This window comes from Alosa pseudoharengus, unplaced genomic scaffold (assembly GCF_046254945.1).
Source record: "Alosa pseudoharengus isolate Yale_2024_CS ecotype anadromous, Long Island Sound unplaced genomic scaffold, YU_APseudo_1.1 YU_APseudo_1.1_scf_1, whole genome shotgun sequence".
NCBI classification, from domain to species: Eukaryota; Metazoa; Chordata; class Actinopteri; order Clupeiformes; family Clupeidae; genus Alosa; species Alosa pseudoharengus.
In genome coordinates, this window is record NW_027468564.1 from 21982704 (window position 1) to 21996268 (window position 13565).

Sequence of the window (13565 nt, forward strand, 5' to 3'; positions counted from 1 at the left end):
CCTCGTTGAGTCTGAATAATATCGACTGCATAGCCTCGTTGACACCAATCTGAATAATATCAACTGCATAGCCTCATTGACACCAGTCTGAATAATATCGACTGCATAGCCTCGTTAAGTCTGAATAATATCAACTGCATAGCCTCGTTGAGTCTGAATAATATCAACTGCATAGCCTCGTTGAGTCTGAATAATAGCAACTGCATAGCCTTGTTGAGTCTGAATAATATCAACTGCATAGCCTCGTTGACACCAGTCTGAATAATATCGACTGCATAGCCTCATGACACCAGTCTGAATAATATCGACTGCATAGCCTCGTTAAGTCTGAATAATATCAACTGCATAGCCTCGTTGAGTCTGAATAATATCGACTGCATAGCCTCGTTGACACCAGTCTGAATAATATCAACTGCATAGCCTCGTTGACACCAGTCTGAATAATATCAACTGCATAGCCTTGTTGAGTCTGAATAATATCAACTGCATAGCCTCGTTGACACCAGTCTGAATAATATTGACTGCATATCCTTGTTGAGTCTGAATAATATCAACTGCATAGCCTCGTTGACACCAGTCTGAATAATATTGACTGCATATCCTTGTTGAGTCTGAATAATATCAACTGCATAGCCTCGTTGACACCAGTCTGAATAATATTGACTGCATAGCCTCGTTGAGTCTGAATAATATCGACTGCATAGCCTCGTTGACACCAGTCTGAATAATATCGACTGCATAGCCTTGTTGAGTCTGAATAATATCGACTGCATAGCCTCGTTGACACCAGTCTGAATAATATCGACTGCATAGCCTCGTTGAGTCTGAATAATATCGACTGCATAGCCTCGTTGACACCAGTCTGAATAATATCAACTGCATAGCCTCGTTGAGTCTGAATAATATCGACTGCATAGCCTCGTTGACACCAGTCTGAATAATATCAACTGCATAGCCTCGTTGAGTCTGAATAATATCAACTGCATAGCCTCGTTGACACCAGTCTGAATAATATCGACTGCATAGCCTCGTTAAGTCTGAATAATATCAACTGCATAGCCTCGTTGAGTCTGAATAATATCAACTGCATAGCCTCGTTGACACCAGTCTGAATAATATCGACTGCATAGCCTCATGACACCAGTCTGAATAATATCAACTGCATAGCCTTGTTGAGTCTTAATAATATCAACTGCATAGCCTCGTTGAGTCTGAATAATAGCAACTGCATAGCCTTGTTGAGTCTGAATAATATCAACTGCATAGCCTCGTTGACACCAGTCTGCATAATATCGACTGCATAGCCTCATGACACCAGTCTGAATAATATCAACTGCATAGCCTTGTTGAGTCTTAATAATATCGACTGCATAGCCTCGTTGACACCAATCTGAATAATATCAACTGCATAGCCTCGTTGACACCAGTCTGAATAATATCAACTGCATAGCCTCGTTGACACCAGTCTGAATAATATCAACTGCATAGCCTTGTTGAGTCTGAATAATATCAACTGCATAGCCTCGTTGACACCAGTCTGAATAATATTGACTGCATATCCTTGTTGAGTCTGAATAATATCAACTGCATAGCCTCGTTGACACCAGTCTGAATAATATTGACTGCATAGCCTCGTTGAGTCTGAATAATATCGACTGCATAGCCTCGTTGACACCAGTCTGAATAATATCAACTGCATAGCCTTGTTGAGTCTGAATAATATCGACTGCATAGCCTCGTTGACACCAGTCTGAATAATATCGACTGCATAGCCTCGTTGAGTCTGAATAATATCGACTGCATAGCCTCGTTGACACCAGTCTGAATAATATCAACTGCATAGCCTCGTTGAGTCTGAATAATATCGACTGCATAGCCTCGTTGACACCAGTCTGAATAATATCAACTGCATAGCCTCGTTGAGTCTGAATAATATCAACTGCATAGCCTCGTTGACACCAGTCTGAATAATATCGACTGCATAGCCTCGTTAAGTCTGAATAATATCAACTGCATAGCCTCGTTGAGTCTGAATAATATCAACTGCATAGCCTCGTTGACACCAGTCTGAATAATATCGACTGCATAGCCTCATGACACCAGTCTGAATAATATCAACTGCATAGCCTTGTTGAGTCTTAATAATATCGACTGCATAGCCTCGTTGACACCAATCTGAATAATATCAACTGCATACCCTCGTTGACACCAATCTGAATAATATCAACTGCATAGCCTCATTGACACCAGTCTGAATAATATCGACTGCATAGCCTTGTTGAGTCTGAATAATATCGACTGCATAGCCTCGTTGACACCAATCTGAATAATATCAACTGCATAGCCTCATTGACACCAGTCTGAATAATATCGACTGCATAGCCTCGTTAAGTCTGAATAATATCAACTGCATAGCCTCGTTGAGTCTGAATAATATCGACTGCATAGCCTCGTTGACACCAGTCTGAATAATATCAACTGCATAGCCTCGTTGAGTCTGAATAATATCGACTGCATAGCCTCGTTGACACCAGTCTGAATAATATCAACTGCATAGCCTTGTTGAGTCTGAATAATATCAACTGCATAGCCTCGTTGACACCAGTCTGAATAATATCGACTGCATAGCCTCGTTGAGTCTGAATAATATCGACTGCATAGCCTCGTTGACACCAGTCTGAATAATATCAACTGCATAGCCTCGTTGAGTCTGAATAATATCGACTGCATAGCCTCGTTGACACCAGTCTGAATAATATCAACTGCATAGCCTCGTTGAGTCTGAATAATATCGACTGCATAGCCTCGTTGACACCAGTCTGAATAATATCAACTGCATAGCCTTGTTGAGTCTGAATAATATCAACTGCATAGCCTCGTTGACACCAGTCTGAATAATATCGACTGCATAGCCTCGTTAAGTCTGAATAATATCAACTGCATAGCCTCGTTGAGTCTGAATAATATCAACTGCACAGCCTCGTTGACACCAGTCTGAATAATATCGACTGCATAGCCTCATGACACCAGTCTGAATAATATCAACTGCATAGCCTTGTTGAGTCTTAATAATATCAACTGCATAGCCTCGTTGAGTCTGAATAATAGCAACTGCATAGCCTTGTTGAGTCTGAATAATATCAACTGCATAGCCTCGTTGACACCAGTCTGCATAATATCGACTGCATAGCCTCATGACACCAGTCTGAATAATATCAACTGAATAGCCTTGTTGAGTCTTAATAATATCGACTGCATAGCCTCGTTGACACCAATCTGAATAATATCAACTGCATACCCTCGTTGACACCAATCTGAATAATATCAACTGCATAGCCTCATTGACACCAGTCTGAATAATATCGACTGCATAGCCTTGTTGAGTCTGAATAATATCGACTGCATAGCCTCGTTGACACCAATCTGAATAATATCAACTGCATAGCCTCATTGACACCAGTCTGAATAATATCGACTGCATAGCCTCGTTAAGTCTGAATAATATCAACTGCATAGCCTCGTTGAGTCTGAATAATATCGACTGCATAGCCTCGTTGACACCAGTCTGAATAATATCAACTGCATAGCCTCGTTGAGTCTGAATAATATCGACTGCATAGCCTCGTTGACACCAGTCTGAATAATATCAACTGCATAGCCTTGTTGAGTCTGAATAATATCAACTGCATAGCCTCGTTGACACCAGTCTGAATAATATCGACTGCATAGCCTCGTTGAGTCTGAATAATATCGACTGCATAGCCTCGTTGACACCAGTCTGAATAATATCAACTGCATAGCCTCGTTGAGTCTGAATAATATCGACTGCATAGCCTCGTTGACACCAGTCTGAATAATATCAACTGCATAGCCTCGTTGAGTCTGAATAATATCGACTGCATAGCCTCGTTGACACCAGTCTGAATAATATCAACTGCATAGCCTTGTTGAGTCTGAATAATATCAACTGCATAGCCTCGTTGACACCAGTCTGAATAATATCGACTGCATAGCCTCGTTAAGTCTGAATAATATCAACTGCATAGCCTCGTTGAGTCTGAATAATATCAACTGCACAGCCTCGTTGACACCAGTCTGAATAATATCGACTGCATAGCCTCATGACACCAGTCTGAATAATATCAACTGCATAGCCTTGTTGAGTCTTAATAATATCAACTGCATAGCCTCGTTGAGTCTGAATAATAGCAACTGCATAGCCTTGTTGAGTCTGAATAATATCAACTGCATAGCCTCGTTGACACCAGTCTGCATAATATCGACTGCATAGCCTCATGACACCAGTCTGAATAATATCAACTGAATAGCCTTGTTGAGTCTTAATAATATCGACTGCATAGCCTCGTTGACACCAATCTGAATAATATCAACTGCATACCCTCGTTGACACCAATCTGAATAATATCAACTGCATAGCCTCATTGACACCAGTCTGAATAATATCGACTGCATAGCCTTGTTGAGTCTGAATAATATCGACTGCATAGCCTCGTTGACACCAATCTGAATAATATCAACTGCATAGCCTCATTGACACCAGTCTGAATAATATCGACTGCATAGCCTCGTTAAGTCTGAATAATATCAACTGCATAGCCTCGTTGAGTCTGAATAATATCGACTGCATAGCCTCGTTGACACCAGTCTGAATAATATCAACTGCATAGCCTCGTTGAGTCTGAATAATATCGACTGCATAGCCTCGTTGACACCAGTCTGAATAATATCAACTGCATAGCCTTGTTGAGTCTGAATAATATCAACTGCATAGCCTCGTTGACACCAGTCTGAATAATATCGACTGCATAGCCTCGTTAAGTCTGAAAAATATAAACTGCATAGCCTCGTTGAGTCTGAATAATATCAACTGCATAGCCTCGTTGAGTCTGAATAATATCGACTGCATAGCCTCGTTGACACCAATCTGAATAATATCAACTGCATAGCCTCATTGACACCAGTCTGAATAATATCGACTGCATAGCCTCGTTAAGTCTGAATAATATCAACTGCATAGCCTCGTTGAGTCTGAATAATATCGACTGCATAGCCTCGTTGACACCAGTCTGAATAATATCAACTGCATAGCCTCGTTGAGTCTGAATAATATCGACTGCATAGCCTCGTTGACACCAGTCTGAATAATATCAACTGCATAGCCTTGTTGAGTCTGAATAATATCAACTGCATAGCCTCGTTGACACCAGTCTGAATAATATCGACTGCATAGCCTCGTTGAGTCTGAATAATATCGACTGCATAGCCTCGTTGACACCAGTCTGAATAATATCAACTGCATAGCCTCGTTGAGTCTGAATAATATCGACTGCATAGCCTCGTTGACACCAGTCTGAATAATATCAACTGCATAGCCTCGTTGAGTCTGAATAATATCGACTGCATAGCCTCGTTGACACCAGTCTGAATAATATCAACTGCATAGCCTTGTTGAGTCTGAATAATATCAACTGCATAGCCTCGTTGACACCAGTCTGAATAATATCGACTGCATAGCCTCGTTGAGTCTGAATAATATCAACTGCATAGCCTCGTTGACACCAGTCTGAATAATATCGACTGCATAGCCTCGTTGAGTCTGAATAATATCGACTGCATAGCCTCGTTGACACCAGTCTGAATAATATCAACTGCATAGCCTCGTTGAGTCTGAATAATATCGACTGCATAGCCTCGTTGACACCAGTCTGAATAATATCAACTGCATAGCCTCGTTGAGTCTGAATAATATCGACTGCATAGCCTCGTTGACACCAGTCTGAATAATATCAACTGCATAGCCTTGTTGAGTCTGAATAATATCAACTGCATAGCCTCGTTGACACCAGTCTGAATAATATCGACTGCATAGCCTCGTTAAGTCTGAAAAATATAAACTGCATAGCCTCGTTGAGTCTGAATAATATCAACTGCATAGCCTCGTTGAGTCTGAATAATATCGACTGCATAGCCTCGTTGACACCAATCTGAATAATATCAACTGCATAGCCTCATTGACACCAGTCTGAATAATATCGACTGCATAGCCTCGTTAAGTCTGAATAATATCAACTGCATAGCCTCGTTGAGTCTGAATAATATCAACTGCATAGCCTCGTTGAGTCTGAATAATAGCAACTGCATAGCCTTGTTGAGTCTGAATAATATCAACTGCATAGCCTCGTTGACACCAGTCTGAATAATATCGACTGCATAGCCTCATGACACCAGTCTGAATAATATCGACTGCATAGCCTCGTTAAGTCTGAATAATATCAACTGCATAGCCTCGTTGAGTCTGAATAATATCGACTGCATAGCCTCGTTGACACCAGTCTGAATAATATCAACTGCATAGCCTTGTTGAGTCTGAATAATATCAACTGCATAGCCTCGTTGACACCAGTCTGAATAATATCGACTGCATAGCCTCGTTGAGTCTGAATAATATCAACTGCATAGCCTCGTTGACACCAGTCTGAATAATATCGACTGCATAGCCTCGTTGAGTCTGAATAATATCGACTGCATAGCCTCGTTGACACCAGTCTGAATAATATCAACTGCATAGCCTCGTTGAGTCTGAATAATATCGACTGCATAGCCTCGTTGACACCAGTCTGAATAATATCAACTGCATAGCCTCGTTGAGTCTGAATAATATCGACTGCATAGCCTCGTTGACACCAGTCTGAATAATATCAACTGCATAGCCTTGTTGAGTCTGAATAATATCAACTGCATAGCCTCGTTGACACCAGTCTGAATAATATCGACTGCATAGCCTCGTTAAGTCTGAAAAATATAAACTGCATAGCCTCGTTGAGTCTGAATAATATCAACTGCATAGCCTCGTTGAGTCTGAATAATATCGACTGCATAGCCTCGTTGACACCAATCTGAATAATATCAACTGCATAGCCTCATTGACACCAGTCTGAATAATATCGACTGCATAGCCTCGTTAAGTCTGAATAATATCAACTGCATAGCCTCGTTGAGTCTGAATAATATCAACTGCATAGCCTCGTTGAGTCTGAATAATAGCAACTGCATAGCCTTGTTGAGTCTGAATAATATCAACTGCATAGCCTCGTTGACACCAGTCTGAATAATATCGACTGCATAGCCTCATGACACCAGTCTGAATAATATCGACTGCATAGCCTCGTTAAGTCTGAATAATATCAACTGCATAGCCTCGTTGAGTCTGAATAATATCGACTGCATAGCCTCGTTGACACCAGTCTGAATAATATCAACTGCATAGCCTCGTTGACACCAGTCTGAATAATATCAACTGCATAGCCTTGTTGAGTCTGAATAATATCAACTGCATAGCCTCGTTGACACCAGTCTGAATAATATTGACTGCATATCCTTGTTGAGTCTGAATAATATCAACTGCATAGCCTCGTTGACACCAGTCTGAATAATATTGACTGCATATCCTTGTTGAGTCTGAATAATATCAACTGCATAGCCTCGTTGACACCAGTCTGAATAATATTGACTGCATAGCCTCGTTGAGTCTGAATAATATCGACTGCATAGCCTCGTTGACACCAGTCTGAATAATATCGACTGCATAGCCTTGTTGAGTCTGAATAATATCGACTGCATAGCCTCGTTGACACCAGTCTGAATAATATCGACTGCATAGCCTCGTTGAGTCTGAATAATATCGACTGCATAGCCTCGTTGACACCAGTCTGAATAATATCAACTGCATAGCCTCGTTGAGTCTGAATAATATCGACTGCATAGCCTCGTTGACACCAGTCTGAATAATATCAACTGCATAGCCTCGTTGAGTCTGAATAATATCAACTGCATAGCCTCGTTGAGTCTGAATAATATCAACTGCATAGCCTCGTTGACACCAGTCTGAATAATATCGACTGCATAGCCTCATGACACCAGTCTGAATAATATTGACTGCATATCCTTGTTGAGTCTGAATAATATCAACTGCATAGCCTCGTTGACACCAGTCTGAATAATATTGACTGCATAGCCTCGTTGAGTCTGAATAATATCGACTGCATAGCCTCGTTGACACCAGTCTGAATAATATCGACTGCATAGCCTTGTTGAGTCTGAATAATATCGACTGCATAGCCTCGTTGACACCAGTCTGAATAATATCGACTGCATAGCCTCGTTGAGTCTGAATAATATCGACTGCATAGCCTCGTTGACACCAGTCTGAATAATATCAACTGCATAGCCTCGTTGAGTCTGAATAATATCGACTGCATAGCCTCGTTGACACCAGTCTGAATAATATCAACTGCATAGCCTCGTTGAGTCTGAATAATATCAACTGCATAGCCTCGTTGAGTCTGAATAATATCAACTGCATAGCCTCGTTGACACCAGTCTGAATAATATCGACTGCATAGCCTCATGACACCAGTCTGAATAATATCAACTGCATAGCCTTGTTGAGTCTTAATAATATCAACTGCATAGCCTCGTTGAGTCTGAATAATAGCAACTGCATAGCCTTGTTGAGTCTGAATAATATCAACTGCATAGCCTCGTTGACACCAGTCTGCATAATATCGACTGCATAGCCTCATGACACCAGTCTGAATAATATCAACTGCATAGCCTTGTTGAGTCTTAATAATATCGACTGCATAGCCTCGTTGACACCAATCTGAATAATATCAACTGCATAGCCTCGTTGACACCAGTCTGAATAATATCAACTGCATAGCCTCGTTGACACCAGTCTGAATAATATCAACTGCATAGCCTTGTTGAGTCTGAATAATATCAACTGCATAGCCTCGTTGACACCAGTCTGAATAATATTGACTGCATATCCTTGTTGAGTCTGAATAATATCAACTGCATAGCCTCGTTGACACCAGTCTGAATAATATTGACTGCATAGCCTCGTTGAGTCTGAATAATATCGACTGCATAGCCTCGTTGACACCAGTCTGAATAATATCAACTGCATAGCCTTGTTGAGTCTGAATAATATCGACTGCATAGCCTCGTTGACACCAGTCTGAATAATATCGACTGCATAGCCTCGTTGAGTCTGAATAATATCGACTGCATAGCCTCGTTGACACCAGTCTGAATAATATCAACTGCATAGCCTCGTTGAGTCTGAATAATATCGACTGCATAGCCTCGTTGACACCAGTCTGAATAATATCAACTGCATAGCCTCGTTGAGTCTGAATAATATCAACTGCATAGCCTCGTTGACACCAGTCTGAATAATATCGACTGCATAGCCTCGTTAAGTCTGAATAATATCAACTGCATAGCCTCGTTGAGTCTGAATAATATCAACTGCATAGCCTCGTTGACACCAGTCTGAATAATATCGACTGCATAGCCTCATGACACCAGTCTGAATAATATCAACTGCATAGCCTTGTTGAGTCTTAATAATATCGACTGCATAGCCTCGTTGACACCAATCTGAATAATATCAACTGCATACCCTCGTTGACACCAATCTGAATAATATCAACTGCATAGCCTCATTGACACCAGTCTGAATAATATCGACTGCATAGCCTTGTTGAGTCTGAATAATATCGACTGCATAGCCTCGTTGACACCAATCTGAATAATATCAACTGCATAGCCTCATTGACACCAGTCTGAATAATATCGACTGCATAGCCTCGTTAAGTCTGAATAATATCAACTGCATAGCCTCGTTGAGTCTGAATAATATCGACTGCATAGCCTCGTTGACACCAGTCTGAATAATATCAACTGCATAGCCTCGTTGAGTCTGAATAATATCGACTGCATAGCCTCGTTGACACCAGTCTGAATAATATCAACTGCATAGCCTTGTTGAGTCTGAATAATATCAACTGCATAGCCTCGTTGACACCAGTCTGAATAATATCGACTGCATAGCCTCGTTGAGTCTGAATAATATCGACTGCATAGCCTCGTTGACACCAGTCTGAATAATATCAACTGCATAGCCTCGTTGAGTCTGAATAATATCGACTGCATAGCCTCGTTGACACCAGTCTGAATAATATCAACTGCATAGCCTCGTTGAGTCTGAATAATATCGACTGCATAGCCTCGTTGACACCAGTCTGAATAATATCAACTGCATAGCCTTGTTGAGTCTGAATAATATCAACTGCATAGCCTCGTTGACACCAGTCTGAATAATATCGACTGCATAGCCTCGTTAAGTCTGAATAATATCAACTGCATAGCCTCGTTGAGTCTGAATAATATCAACTGCACAGCCTCGTTGACACCAGTCTGAATAATATCGACTGCATAGCCTCATGACACCAGTCTGAATAATATCAACTGCATAGCCTTGTTGAGTCTTAATAATATCAACTGCATAGCCTCGTTGAGTCTGAATAATAGCAACTGCATAGCCTTGTTGAGTCTGAATAATATCAACTGCATAGCCTCGTTGACACCAGTCTGCATAATATCGACTGCATAGCCTCATGACACCAGTCTGAATAATATCAACTGAATAGCCTTGTTGAGTCTTAATAATATCGACTGCATAGCCTCGTTGACACCAATCTGAATAATATCAACTGCATACCCTCGTTGACACCAATCTGAATAATATCAACTGCATAGCCTCATTGACACCAGTCTGAATAATATCGACTGCATAGCCTTGTTGAGTCTGAATAATATCGACTGCATAGCCTCGTTGACACCAATCTGAATAATATCAACTGCATAGCCTCATTGACACCAGTCTGAATAATATCGACTGCATAGCCTCGTTAAGTCTGAATAATATCAACTGCATAGCCTCGTTGAGTCTGAATAATATCGACTGCATAGCCTCGTTGACACCAGTCTGAATAATATCAACTGCATAGCCTCGTTGAGTCTGAATAATATCGACTGCATAGCCTCGTTGACACCAGTCTGAATAATATCAACTGCATAGCCTTGTTGAGTCTGAATAATATCAACTGCATAGCCTCGTTGACACCAGTCTGAATAATATCGACTGCATAGCCTCGTTGAGTCTGAATAATATCGACTGCATAGCCTCGTTGACACCAGTCTGAATAATATCAACTGCATAGCCTCGTTGAGTCTGAATAATATCGACTGCATAGCCTCGTTGACACCAGTCTGAATAATATCAACTGCATAGCCTCGTTGAGTCTGAATAATATCGACTGCATAGCCTCGTTGACACCAGTCTGAATAATATCAACTGCATAGCCTTGTTGAGTCTGAATAATATCAACTGCATAGCCTCGTTGACACCAGTCTGAATAATATCGACTGCATAGCCTCGTTAAGTCTGAATAATATCAACTGCATAGCCTCGTTGAGTCTGAATAATATCAACTGCACAGCCTCGTTGACACCAGTCTGAATAATATCGACTGCATAGCCTCATGACACCAGTCTGAATAATATCAACTGCATAGCCTTGTTGAGTCTTAATAATATCAACTGCATAGCCTCGTTGAGTCTGAATAATAGCAACTGCATAGCCTTGTTGAGTCTGAATAATATCAACTGCATAGCCTCGTTGACACCAGTCTGCATAATATCGACTGCATAGCCTCATGACACCAGTCTGAATAATATCAACTGAATAGCCTTGTTGAGTCTTAATAATATCGACTGCATAGCCTCGTTGACACCAATCTGAATAATATCAACTGCATACCCTCGTTGACACCAATCTGAATAATATCAACTGCATAGCCTCATTGACACCAGTCTGAATAATATCGACTGCATAGCCTTGTTGAGTCTGAATAATATCGACTGCATAGCCTCGTTGACACCAATCTGAATAATATCAACTGCATAGCCTCATTGACACCAGTCTGAATAATATCGACTGCATAGCCTCGTTAAGTCTGAATAATATCAACTGCATAGCCTCGTTGAGTCTGAATAATATCGACTGCATAGCCTCGTTGACACCAGTCTGAATAATATCAACTGCATAGCCTCGTTGAGTCTGAATAATATCGACTGCATAGCCTCGTTGACACCAGTCTGAATAATATCAACTGCATAGCCTTGTTGAGTCTGAATAATATCAACTGCATAGCCTCGTTGACACCAGTCTGAATAATATCGACTGCATAGCCTCGTTAAGTCTGAAAAATATAAACTGCATAGCCTCGTTGAGTCTGAATAATATCAACTGCATAGCCTCGTTGAGTCTGAATAATATCGACTGCATAGCCTCGTTGACACCAATCTGAATAATATCAACTGCATAGCCTCATTGACACCAGTCTGAATAATATCGACTGCATAGCCTCGTTAAGTCTGAATAATATCAACTGCATAGCCTCGTTGAGTCTGAATAATATCGACTGCATAGCCTCGTTGACACCAGTCTGAATAATATCAACTGCATAGCCTCGTTGAGTCTGAATAATATCGACTGCATAGCCTCGTTGACACCAGTCTGAATAATATCAACTGCATAGCCTTGTTGAGTCTGAATAATATCAACTGCATAGCCTCGTTGACACCAGTCTGAATAATATCGACTGCATAGCCTCGTTAAGTCTGAATAATATCAACTGCATAGCCTCGTTGAGTCTGAATAATATCAACTGCATAGCCTCGTTGAGTCTGAATAATAGCAACTGCATAGCCTTGTTGAGTCTGAATAATATCAACTGCATAGCCTCGTTGACACCAGTCTGAATAATATCGACTGCATAGCCTCATGACACCAGTCTGAATAATATCAACTGCATAGCCTTGTTGAGTCTTAATAATATCAACTGCATAGCCTCGTTGAGTCTGAATAATAGCAACTGCATAGCCTTGTTGAGTCTGAATAATATCAACTGCATAGCCTCGTTGACACCAGTCTGAATAATAGCAACTGCATAGCCTTGTTGAGTCTGAATAATATCAACTGCATAGCCTCGTTGACACCAGTCTGAATAATATCGACTGCATAGCCTCATGACACCAGTCTGAATAATATCAACTGCATAGCCTTGTTGAGTCTTAATAATATCGACTGCATAGCCTCGTTGACACCAATCTGAATAATATCAACTGCATAGCCTCATTGACACCAGTCTGAATAATATCGACTGCATAGCCTCGTTGAGTCTGAATAATATCGACTGCATAGCCTCGTTGAGTCTGAATAATATCAACTGCATAGCCTCATTGACACCAGTCTGAATAATATCGACTGCATAGCCTCGTTAAGTCTGAATAATATCAACTGCATAGCCTCGTTGAGTCTGAATAATATTGACTGCATAGCCTCGTTGACACCAGTCTGAATAATATCAACTGCATAGCCTCGTTGACACCAGTCTGAATAATATCAACTGCATAGACACCAGTCTGAATAATATCAACTGCATAGCCTCGTTGACACCAGTCTGAATAATATCAACTGCATAGCCTCGTTGAGCGACTGCATAGCCTCGTTGAGTCTGAATAATATCAACTGCATAGCCTTGTTGACACCAGTCTGAATAATATCGACTGCATAGCCTCATTGAGTCTGAATAATATCAACTGCATAGCCTCGTTGACACCAGACCCTG

General features: G+C 40.8%; 1 protein-coding gene across 2 annotated transcripts in view; it reads left to right on the forward strand.

Annotated features, from left to right (window-relative positions):
* The window catches only part of LOC143127650 (uncharacterized), a 33185-nt gene that overhangs the window by 17747 nt on the left and 1873 nt on the right, over positions 1-13565 (forward strand). The window lies entirely within an intron of this gene.